This window comes from Hemicordylus capensis, chromosome 3 (genome assembly GCF_027244095.1).
Source record: "Hemicordylus capensis ecotype Gifberg chromosome 3, rHemCap1.1.pri, whole genome shotgun sequence".
Classification (NCBI taxonomy): Eukaryota; Metazoa; Chordata; class Lepidosauria; order Squamata; family Cordylidae; genus Hemicordylus; species Hemicordylus capensis.
Genome location: NC_069659.1, coordinates 206,327,983 through 206,340,864, shown reverse-complemented (window position 1 = coordinate 206,340,864; position 12,882 = coordinate 206,327,983). Strand labels below are relative to the sequence as shown.

Sequence of the window (12,882 nt, the reverse complement as noted above, 5' to 3'; positions counted from 1 at the left end):
CTTATGGGGAAAAACTCTCCCTGTGATTCCTCAGCTCTCTTTCCAGCACCAGTTCTGATTCTCAGACTGTGACAGCAACTCCTTCTCTTGAACTCTCTTCAGCTCTCCAACTTGCACTGCACTCAACTCTGCTAAAGGCAGCCTCCTTATATTCTCTCCCCCATGCAATTCTTTTCAAACAAACCCATCAGCACAACTCAAGTTCCCTCCATTATTTTAAAACATACCCAATCAAATCAACCCCTCTGTTCCCTCCAAAATCAAACCCATATATTTCTTGTTCCTCCAAAACCAAACTTTAGAACAGGAGCTGTGAACTTTTGACCCCTGCTCAGCTTTTTAACATAGAGAGTAAGCCGAGCAATTTCAATACAGAATTCTTATATACAAAAAGAAGATATTCAGGCCTCGTTCCTCCACACATCCCTTCCAGTCTTCCCCAGCAACATGGAGAGGGTATTATCACAATCAGTGGAAAGCGGGCCAAGGGAGCTTAGCCCACTTTCCACGGATCATGGGAACCACCGGGCTCACAGGCAAGCCTGGCTTCCCTAAAACGGGTAACCCGCTTAAATACCCCTCCCCTTAAATGGGGTTAGCGGAGCGAGCACTCCGCTAACCCCGTTTTTTTGATCGTGTATTGCCACCCACGGCACAGCTCCATGGCACAGCAATGCACGAGAAGACCCCCAGGCTCCAAGCAGCCTCGGGGGTCTCTCCAGCATGCCTCGTGTGCTCATGTGGGGCATCCTGGAAATTCTGGGGGTCACGCAGCCCCCGACCCCCTCAGCCCCCACTAACTCTGTGACGGAGCCGGCTGCAATAGTGATCGTCTGCAGGGAGAGTGGGCTAAGTCCGCTTTCCCCGCAACCCCCCTTCTGGCGAGTCTCACTGATCGTGAGACTCGCCTCGGAGTGTTGAATGTTTTCTTGATCATATTCTCCGGCCCAACATTCTATCAAGTATGCTGCATGTATGAGTGTGCACTCCAGAACATGCACTGGAATCTTTTGTGGGATTCTGGGATTTTGTGGCACATGTGAAGGGGCTATTCAGCAGGACATATTTGAAAACATGTGTTTGAGTTTGGGAGATTTTTCTCTGCAGGTCTTTATGCTGTAGTGCTTTGTGGTTTATAAGACAAAACATCATTTTTTCATTACAAATCACCAGTCAACCTGCCTCCAAAGGCTCAGTTTGACAATGAGGATAGTACTCAACTGCATTATCTAAACTAGCACACCCAGACTGGCACTGTTGCTTTTAAAGAGCAGTATGTGTCTTCCACCCATCCTTAGTCCAGCTTCACCTCATCAGAAGAGAATAAGACCCTGGAGATGCTAAACACAGCACATTGCTTCCAGACGTTGTCCTTGCCATTTTTGTGATGACATAAATGAAATGTCCAGACAGACCAATTAAAAACAAGAAAAAGGAGGGAAAGTAGAATATATCTTTTCCATTCCCTTTTATTTGGGATCGTTTGAAATCTCTTAGAGAAGTTGAAAGATGCAGCCATATATCTACACACCTCTCCTGAGGCAGCTTCTCCAACCACTGCCAGTTGAAAGAGCCACTATCCGCATGGCCAACATTTAGCAATTCATCATGTCAAGGAATGAAGAGAACTTTTCTGACTTCCAGGATTGATCTTAACACCCTTTGGGCACAAGGGCAGGACATAAAACTTCTGAGTTCCTGTTAACATTGGCTTTTAGTAATAAAGGCTATCTCTCCCATCGGTTTGTTAAAATTCTGAACATGTTTTCTTCCTCATGCACAGACCCACAGCCCTGTTATATTGTGAGAGCTGGAAACTCCCCCCACCCACCCCACTGTGCAAGATCTAAAAACAAATAGGATATGGTGAAAGATACAGTTACAGGTGACTGTTAAAAAGAGGGGAAATAAACTGTGTAAACTTGCCCATAATTTTTGAATAAATGTTTGTTGCACTCCTAATTGGCAGAGTGCTCTAGACAGACAGGTTAAATTGATGGCTTGTTAGTGAGGACTGGCCCCTTTGTGAGTTGTTTTCAGAATGATTGATTTACAATAAAGTGGCTCCTGGTGGGAGCATGCAGGTGGAACTGATTCAGATCGATTCCACAGAAGCTGACTAATCAGCTGTTTAAACTGGCAGAGTGCTCAATGACGGAAACAGTCGAGCCATCATTTTCTATCTGGGATTACAAATTAGCTTGTTCTATTTATCCTGTTCCCCATCAATATGGATGCAAGCAGTTGAAGGCAAGAAGTGGGATTCTGGAATGATGGTATAGAAAAGTTACATGTTACAGATCTGTGTTGTGATGCTGACAATGGGTGCACAAGGAGAGGGGAGGTGGAATTATTCTCTGTGTATATAGAACATCACTAAAACACACCAATGAAGACTCTGCAATGAACTAGTTTTAAAGGATAGCAGCACTTTGACTGGTTCAGACAGGATAAATCAATGGCTACGGAAGCCAGAAATAGCCATATATCCCGCCCTTTCTGATATGTCACTTCCACTCTTTATATATAAACTAGTAGACATGAAGCCCGTTACATTAACGAGCACTAGAAGAGTTGTGTAGAAATGTTTGCAAGAACAGTCTTTCTTCAAGGGCAAGGTGGGACTGGGTGGGCCGAGTTGCGCTGTGTCTCCGGAGCCATGAGCGCGTCTCCACCAGGTTCAACCTGCCATGTGGGGCTCCACCCTGCTTCTCCCCTTCGGACCCCCACTGGCCTTGGAGTTCAAACCATTTCCTTCTCCACCTTCAGGCCTGAACCTCGACCCCAGAACCTGTCTCCTTTGCGGGCTGCAGCTCAGCTTCTGTGTGGCTTTTATGATGGCTCTCAAGAGCGGGTGCTGAGCCCGGCGGCGGGCAGCAGCGAGGCGGTGTCGGAGGCGCTGTGCTACGGGGCTTCACCCACCACCTGTCCTCCTCCGCCCTTTTCCATCCCAGCCCTCTGTTCTCCTCCTCGGCTCCCTTCCCACCATTTTCGGGAGCCCCGTCCTCCCCTTCCCTTGTCCTCCTCTTCCTTTGACCCTCCAAAGGGCAGTGGAGCTTCGCCCACCGCCCGTCCTCCTCCGTCCTCCTCCTCAGCTCCCTCCCTGCCATTTTGGGAGCCCCGTCCTCCTCTTCCTTCGTCCTCCGTTTCAGTTGTTGCCTTCATTCCGGCTGTTACCAGGCAGCATATTGGAATTCTCGCAGAATCGTATGAGAGTTCCAGCGCGCCACGCATGCGTAGAACGCCCGCAAGAGACACGGATGCAGGTACCTTAGGGTTTTATTATATAGGATTACCCATGCATCATTCACTGGATAAGTATATATTGGATAAGTATATGTTGGAAACTTGTGTTTTGTACAGTGATTAATGTCAGATAACTGACTTCTGTGTCCTGCCCCTACAGCCCTTAAAGCATCACATGGCAACAATTAGAGAGTGGGGAAACCCATCCCAAGTCTAGAGGTTACACTTGGATGTGCTGCTGTTGAGTTTGTTTTACCAGTTTGTTGCTTAAAAAACAAATAGTATTCTTTGAAAACATTATTGAACTTAAAATGCAGTTGCAGGGCACCTTATACTGAAACAATGTCAATGTGTCCATCTCCACATATCAAAAGCCAGTGGTGGCGCTAGGGCTGCCTCAGTGGCCGAGCTTCCCTGGATTCTGTTTTGCTCATCTTGGTGCTCTGCTTAGATCTGGACTTGTCCATTTACAGTACTTAGCCCTGACTTCCAACCTTGTCCGTGTGCTGCTCTTGCATTGCTTCTCCCCACCCTTGAGTGGTTTATAGTTGGAATGCAGAAAATCCTTGGACCATCTTAATGCTCATCTTCTCTGACTAGATCTTTCTAATGCATTTGTGTTTTTCTATTAAAAGAATTCAACACAACATTCAATCTTAAAGTCATATGATCTTATACATGTTTGAGACAGTAGCTGACATCCTGACTAATGAAATGTGTGTGTTTCCAATCCTGCAGAGCACTTCCAGACGTGCTCTGACGTGACGCAACAGCATGCATGAAGAAGGACTGAGGGAGTTGCATGCAAACTCCCAGCGCATCCCCACAGCAACTCCTTTTGTTGCACACTTTGTTAGCCACTGAGTTTTGCAGGTCAGATCAAGTCTTTGAGGCTACAAAAGCATCTCGTCATAGAGATTGTACACCACTTTGAAAAAAAAACATTGTTTGTCTTAAGGTGTGTGTGCATGCATGTTTCCAGTGCCTTAAGAACACAAGAAAAGCTGTGCTGGATCAGGCCCAAGACCCATCTAGTCCAGCATCTTGTTTCACACAGTAGCCCACCAGACGCCACTGTTTCACATAGTGGCCTTATTCAGTCACAAAGAACTGGCAGCTCAGCTGAATTGCTGATTTGGGGGGTATATGTGGGAGCTCAGCTTCTGGTGTTGGAAAGGATATGCTGACATTCAGTGTGTCATGTGAACCTACCAGTGTCAGCATATTGTACCCTACTTACAGTCTGGAACCTGACATCTGTAACCTATTTCAAATCTAGGTTACAGATGTCAGGTCCAAGACTGAAAGTAGGGTATAATATGCCAACTTTGACGGGTTTGCACAACATGCCTGATGTCAGCATATCCTTCCCAGTACTGGAAGTTGGGGTCCTACATACACTCCAGGGACTGACAGTTTGGCCAAGCTGCTCATTCTTCATGACTTATGAAGCTGCCCTCAGTTTGGGGTTGCTACCAGCAATAACGTTGTGTTTGCACAATTTGTGAAAGTTGTACAAATGCAACATTTGTACAAATTGTGTTACAGAAAAGTAAGCCCATTGGAAATAAATCAGGAATTGTCCACACACTTTCAAGGAAATCTTTACAGCGATTTGTATTTTCTGGAAGTTTGCACTTTAAAAAAACAAAAGAAAGAAAACATATTCCCCAAAGTATTAATTTTGCCATATTCTGATCTTTTTCTGCATTCTTGTAGAATCATGGCATGAGGGCATACTTGCAGTCCTGGATGTTAAGTAATGCTATGCACTCCCTTTCTTAGGAGGATCAGGCTATAAGAGAAATATAAAGAGTATGCTTGAGTTACTTGCGGCTAGGAAGGGCTTTGAGCAGTTCTTTTACTGCGTTTTAGGAATAAATATTAACATTTTCTCTCCTGAGAAAGAGCTCAAAATGCAGTAAGAATAAAGAATAACCTACATAATTGTTTCTTTCTGTGTCTGAACTATCAGTGTTCAACTATAACATTAATTGTTTCTGGGGAAATTTGCCTGAGGTTAACTTCGGCCACCATCACATTTTCAGCGGTATGAGTGTCCACATTTCAAAATATTAGCTCCTACAAATACAAGCTTAAGCTTCCTTCAGTGTCCTCAAATCCTGACCTGCAGGGCTCAGATTCTGTCTCAAGTTGATATAATTCAGTGTCCCTAGCAGTGTGATTCTAGCCTTCCTTTTAACAATCTGCCAAAGCCAACTGAATTATGTGTTGGTATCGAGATGCGGGCTGCTCACTGCAAATTGAGCCGATAGCTGGCGAAGTCATTTCGCTTCACACCCTCATGTTGATGGGCAGTCTCTGGAGGTGAGATAAGCAACCTGGTTCGGATACAGCACAAGATGTGTTTCTTCAAGATAAGATGCGTGATTTAAAAGAAGAAATGGCTCCGGCATACAGGTTGGGAGGGTTAGGAGCCATTCATCTTGCGGAATACAGGCTTGCATGCACCCAGCTTTGTGTGAATGCTTGAAATGTATGGGGAAAGGTTGCACTAAATGCAAAGGTCTCACCTTTTGACAGGTGCCACTCCCATACAGTTGGCATTAGGGCAGAATTACAGGGCAGAAGATTACAGGGCAGAAGATTGGCGTTGGGCCTCAGCAACTTTACATTAAGTCTGACCTTTACTATGGCCTCACTGGATGGCCTTGTTTAGTCTCAGTTTCCCATCAGCAAACTGCAATTAGTAGTGACCTACCCCACAAGGAGTGTTGTGTGGATAAACGCAATGGCTGACATACTGCACAAAGTTCTCTGTGCATTGTAACAGAACATGCATGCAGTTGTGTAAGTGCACTCATGTGCAAATGCAAAATTTGCATTTTTGCAGTGTGCAATAGTACAACCATTATTTGCAATGGTCATACTTTTGCACAACTCCACTTGTCCAGTTTTTGTGCTTGTTCAAGAGCACACTTGCACAACTGTACACACATTATATTACATTGCTCATGGAACTTTGTACATTGTCAGCCAATAAATAGTGTTGCACATTATTTGAAGGATATATATAACATCTTTCCAAACAACTTGTTCAAGGTGCCTCAATTTAAAAAAAAAACCAAACACCCCATCCAGTTTTAAAACAAGAATTCATCAAATCAAAAGAGAGAAGCACATATGATGGCTCGTTAAACCCAAAGCTGGGAGACAGAATAATAGTTGTAGGTCAAATGCTTGCTTAAAAAGAAATGTTTTGTTAACTTGGTAGTAAGTGATCAAGGAGTGGGGTGAGGCAAAATCCTTGTATAAAAGACATATTATAGTTTCATGGATGGGGACATATACGATATGGCTTCAGATTAAAACTCTTTCCCCCATAATCAGGTTTCATAAGCCCATTAAGTGGAGATGTGGATGCCAGGAAAAAGTAGGGAAACTGGGTTTTTTCCATCCATCCCCCATCCTATGGAAGTGCAGAAACACCACTTTTTCTAGTGGGCAAAATAGAAGTTTTTGGGAAAACATTTGAACACTTGCTTAAGCAACATTTTCTGTTCAAGAATAATGAGTTAAGTGATAGCATTGCTATTGCAACGTGACATTATTAACGCTAAGCTGCCAAACATATTGTTCCTGCAATGTGATAGAAAGGCCTTTGTACAACAATAGCCTGAGACTCCCCTTGCTTCTCACTCATTAACTGCAGATATGATGATTCCTCATAAGTCTGCCAATGATGAAAGTTTGGCATTTCAGGTGGTAGAGAAGGTGGCCACCAGAGTTTTGGCGGGGTCCCGGAGAATAGAGCAGATTACTTCAATCCTTCACTAATACTACTGGCTTCCACTTTGTTTCCTGTCTCAATTCAAGGTGACCTTTTAAGATCTAAATGACCTGGGAGCCAGGATATCTCCACAACTGCTGCCTCCTATATAAGCCTACCTGAAATTTTGATTCTGCTTCAGAGACCCTCCTCCATGTCCTCTTACTACCGTGAGGTGGAACAGTCTCTCCAGGGCGGCATATCTGGCCCCATCACTGGCTGTCTTTTAATGGGCATCAGAGGCTGTTGTATACAGTATGCTATTTTGTTCAGATTGCTTTTTATACTGTTTTAAATGGCTTCTATTTGTAACAGTACTATTGGCTAGATTTGTGATTGTTCTGTTGTATCATTGTGAGCATTTATGCACAATACATTTGTGTATACATACAATACATACATTTTTGTACTCCCTACAAGTAGAAAACTAGACTGCCTCAGAGATGGTAAGGTGAGAGTCCTTTTCCGGGACATCTAGTTTTCCATGTGCCAGATTTCTCACCCACACGGCAAACACACACACACGTGCAAATATGTCATATCTGCCACTGCTTACAGTCTGAAGTTCAGGAACTGTTGTGCAATGTGCTGAGCTGTTTGTCTAAAGAGCCTCCTAGTGGGAGCACTCCAATGACATAAAACACTAACATAAAAGCAGTCTCACAATGATAATATGCTCATGGCATTACTGTTCTATTAATGTTTCTAGCCTGTAAAGCTGTGTTTGCACAAGAGAAGCACAGTTAATGTGTTCTATAGATGTCAAGGATTATCTGTCGTCAATATTTTGAAAGCTCCTTTGAGGGATTAATCACTTAACAACTGAGGCAAATTGATCTCTGCCCATCTAAGATGGAAAGCATTTTTGAGTGAATGCTATGAAAATATTGTAACAAGATAAAAAGGTCATGAAAAAGTCCATTCCCTTTGTGTGTAGAAGAAGATGGGAAGCCAGCTGATCAAGAAGTGGCTTTGAGTGATCTGAAGGACTGGGAAAAGAGGGATTGGCCAATCCAATGTACGTCCCTTCTCCTGGCCGCCACTCCCCTCTTATCACAGCACCAGTGGGGAGCTCTTCCCTTCCATGGCACCATGCCTAAGCAGTGAGAAAGACAATGGAGAATAAGCTGGGTTTGCTCACTTCTCAAGTCACCTCTTGTTCTCTTACCAAGGAATGACTCAAAGCTTATTTACAGAAGAAGAAAAATTAGTCATTTCATCACAAATATGTGGATGTCTTGGCAAACACTCTCCCTGCTTTCTTCTTCATTAATAATATGAGCTAGACATGTCGTTTGAAACTGTTTAGGTAAGCATCTTGAATTTCAACTTCCAGAGCCAGTTTTTCAGAGGTGAAAATGCCACCAGATAGAATTAGGAAGCCACCCCGAGCAAATTTTTTCTCTCTGAAATGATGTTATGAAAAAGGGAAGTGTGGTGGGTGGGGGTGGAAGCCCCTAAGACCGATTTAGTTGGTTCCACCTGGTCACGGGAAGAGACAATGGCAGAAAATTCCCGTGGACAACATTTAGAGCAAGGCATGGCATGGGGAAGATGCAGCGGGACCGTGTCCAATCAGCAGAGCAGTGCCAGGCCTGAGGAAGCTGCTTTGTTGAGACCATAGCCTGAGTGGCTGCTAAAGTAGAAGCAGCAGTGGTCTTGTTGGCCAGCAGGTGATGGCAGCAGCTAATACCATTTCTGTTATTCCAAGTCTGGGAGGGAGGCAGAGGCACAGCGCTACACATGTTAGGAAGGAAGGGGTCTCTTCTTCTGTTGCCTCTTGGGAAAGAAATGGGGTAAGCGACACAGAGTGGGTGGCTCACACCTCCCAGCCTCAGTCCCCTTCACATGGGGGGGGGCATTTTTCACAAGAAACTGCTTTGTTTCCAGCCTTTGGCACTGGGGCAGCCATAGCCTGAGACAGTGGGAGCCTTCCCATCCAAGCCTTCTTTCCTCCTAACTTTCATCACATCCTTGTATGAGAAGATATAGATTAAAATGAGGCTTGGGGAAGATTCTGGCCAACAAGAAGGTGAAATAAAGAAGTGCATTGTTCCCAGCTGCCAGTGAGGTGACCCTAGATAAATGGAGTGGGAAGGATAGGGTAGGGAGACAGCTAGTCATGGAATGTGCATGGAACTGGCTGGCCCGGTTTGGTTTGAGGCCGTACCAGCCTCAAACACAACTGGGCCAGTTTGGCCCGGCACCCCCTCGAAACCTCCCCCCCGCCGTTCGGTCCGGGATGGGTGTTGCGAGCTTAGTTTTTTTTAAAAAAATTGTACCATTTCCTCCCCTTGGGGGAGTTCCTGGAGGCGGCAGGGGGTCTGCAGAGATTCCCCCTCCTGCCACTGGCCTTCAAAATCACCCCCTCGGCTGGTTCGGCTGCTCTTTGGTCAGTTTTCAGCCATCACCCGGAGGCCTGGAGGCCATTATGGAGGCCGTGTGCCTGCACACATGACCCCTGCATGGCCCAGGAATTCCCACAATTACATTGATTTCAATGATCCAGTATTCATGGTTACCTTATCCGTGGCAATGTCAGGGAATGGAACCCCCGTGAATACAAAGGTTTTCTTGTATGTAGTTATGATGTATTTATTTTCCTGGGTAGGAATCATGAATTGTTTCATTAGGATGATGCTGTAATTGCCACATGATCTTGAAACCAGCTAATAATTCTTTTTATGTTGTCATTAAGTGTTAACTTAAGAAATGAAACTGCAAGACTTAAGAAACTGCAAGACTTGATACGTGAAAGGCACGAAGCTGCTTTTGGACCTCTCTGTTTCACTGTCACTTTATTCAAGCAATTTCCAGAAAACACAGACTAAATTGGCTTGAATCATAGTATTTCCAGAGCGTGAATGATGATTAATTCACTACATTTAAGCTACTTAATATTATTATCAACCTGTGTGGGTGGGTGGGGATTGTAAGTTATCTTGGTGACAAGCAGATTACCTAAAAACAACTACTCTTAATAAGCAAAGATAGTGCATGACTTTGTTACCAACACTGCCCTGGAGCAATTGGCTAGGCACTCCAGCTATGTTTTGGGGTTAAAGTGGGAAAATTAGCTCAGACTGGGGGTACAGTTCTGACACAGTAGCAGTTCTGATGTATTGGAAAGAATAAGGAAATGTAGGTATAGTTTCAAGGCTTTACTAAGGGTAAAAATGGGGAGTTACAGAAGGCAAAAAGAGAGTTTGGTTAGGCAGTTCAATAATTTGGCTAGTGTTCTGAATGAGAGTCTTGGTTAATTAATTAAATATTGCAATAATTTGGCTAAGGTCCTGAATAAGAACCTGCTTAGAGGCTTGCAATAAAAAGTGCATGGAGGGCAAGGAGGGAAGCAGGGGAGAAGTGACAAGAGAGCTTAGAGAGAGGTGAGATGTTAGTATTACCTATCTTTCCTAGGCATGCTGGTTGTGCGATGGCCAGGCAAAGGTGCCTCCTCAGGGGTGAAGCAGAAGAAGAAAGAGAGGCAGCAGTCACAGCTCACAGTATGTGAGAGACAACAGGATTGCGAGATCCTAACAGAGTCTGGGGTTCTCTACAGCTCTGAGCCATGTGGCTCATGTAGGGCTAATATACTGCCAAATGTGCCCTGAGGCAACTATTGATTCAATCAGGTGTCCATCCCACCCTGTGGGGCAAGGAGATCCTTTGCAAAACAAGAGTGTCAATTGCTAGATGGACTTAGGCAATTTAGGTGGGTCCTTCTGGACAAAAGGTGAGAGTAAGCTATGCAAATTTGGCTGCATAAGGATAATAAGGTAATGTTTGCTTACAATCTCAAAGACTGCAGTTTCTCCAAGTGCAAAAATATACATCTTTTATTTGTTTATGCAGTTCCTCCCTTATCTGCACTAGCCAAATCATCAGCTTTAATGGGGTGAGCAACGGCCATTTCTGTGCTACTTCTGAGGGGCATTCCAATGGTTATCTCCAAGCAAGAGTGTCTCCTCCCTTAGCAATTGGTTTTTGATGGGGGTTATCCAGCTAGTTCTTCTCATTAGGGAGGGGCAGCTACATTTTGTTTCAGTGTGCAGACTCTTTAACCTGAAGGCACGCTGCCAACCTCAGCTTGAGCTTAATGACCAGCTCATGCCAGCTCACGTGGTGAAAAGTTCATGGGAACTATGATCTCATGCTGTTCTTACATCTAGTGGGGTGCTCCTTGTGCTACCCCCAAACATGGCTTTCTGGCAACACCTGCAGGGCCAGAATGTTGCTGCCTCTTAAAATCCTTTGTATCTCCAGCTTAGTGAGTATGACTCTTTCACTCGTCAGTGTCACTGCTGCAGTACTTGGGTTTGGTCCAGTGGCTGCAGCCTTTACTTCTGACCATAATGGTTGCTATCCTGCAACTTGGATTTCTTCTCGCCGTGCTACTTAACTCCTGGTTCACCTCACAAGGCCATACCCTCTGTCGATGGGCTCCCAAACCTACCTGGAACCTCACACATACCGGCTGTATAAGTGATGAGAAAGGAACTCTTGCTTCTCTCACATTCTCCACCACAGAATTTCATTCTGTTTCCAGAATGGTGAGACATTCCAGATAGGCTTGAGAGTTTGTTTCCTTTGGATGAGAAAGCATGGGAGATTTAAGGAGTCTTTGTTAATTTGCTTTATTTACAAATATAGCAGCGGAACATATTGAAAGTAAATTAACAGTCTTATAGTAGGCAGCAAATCTACTAACTCTGCAGCAGAGGAAGCCTCTGCATTTTAAAGGGCTTCCCCTTAATCTAGCTTGCAGCCTTTTGCCTTTTTGGGACAAACTGCTTGTGACATTTAGCATGTCCTTGACTAGTTGGGAGTTTATTTTAAAGTAAAAATAGCAATTTTGTGGGTGCCTGATTCCGTCTCTGAAAATCTTCCCCCAAAGGGTGGAGGAGCAAATGACACCTTTACAAAACCATAGCATCTTTGGGGGCGGGGAGGGGGTCAGCAGGAAAACTGCACAGAAACACATGCTTCCTCTGATCCACATCGGGCCCCAGCATGGTTTTTCAAACAAACAAACAAACAAACAAACAAAACTTTACAATACACCTTAAATTAGATAAAACATCTTTAGTTTGGCCTTCTGTCTCATGTTAAAGCTCCAAACTCTTTTTCTGCCCTCTTACCTCCAAGGAGGAGTATTGCCTTCTGAAGTCTGGATTTAGAGGCCATCATGAAAAATATCCCACAGTCATTAAGGAACATTAACGTTCTTTTATTTAGGTCTCTAGCCACACATTCACAACTCTAACTTTTGAGGGAAGACCTTTCATCAGCTGAATCCTCCCCATCATTACTCCTTCTGTTTAGACATTCTGGACATTCTGAGATCCTTTTGCTATACAATCATTTCAAGTGTGAAGAAGAATGCAGATAGTTCCATATTTTTAAGTCAAATATTACTTAATGTATTGGGTAGGAGAGGAATCATATTTAAGGTGCAGGTTTTTAAACAGAAGCAGTTTTAATTTATAGAATTCCAACTATTGTTAAGTGTTTACAGGTTGTCGGTTTGTCTGTCAAAAAACAGTGCCACTAACTACTGGGTAGCTGTTGGCATCAAATACCCCTTGCAAGAAATAAAGCAGCAGTCACATTTAATTGGGCCACAATGCATTATTCATGAAGCATGCTTTCCTGATGATTTTGGCATTCATTAAGGGGGAAGAAGGGCAGTAAACTTACTTGGTCGAAGAAGGCAACTGAATTTTTAAACTTAACCCACTATTAGAAGTGAGTTGTGTTAGTAAAAGCTGAAGAATTTAGTGAGAAATCATGGGGAGGGAAATATATTATTCGTGGCTAGTTAAAGAAATAAATACAATAGAAGGAGG

General features: G+C 44.0%; 1 long non-coding RNA gene across 1 annotated transcript in view; it reads left to right on the top strand.

Annotated features, from left to right (window-relative positions):
* LOC128352221 (uncharacterized) overlaps window positions 1-11,953 on the top strand; it is a 31,226-nt gene extending 19,273 nt beyond the window's left edge. The window contains exon 4 of the long non-coding RNA XR_008320265.1: window positions 7,084-11,953. This is a non-coding gene — a long non-coding RNA (uncharacterized LOC128352221). The remainder of the gene's footprint in view (window positions 1-7,083) is intronic.
* Window positions 11,954-12,882: the final 929 nt, after the last annotated feature.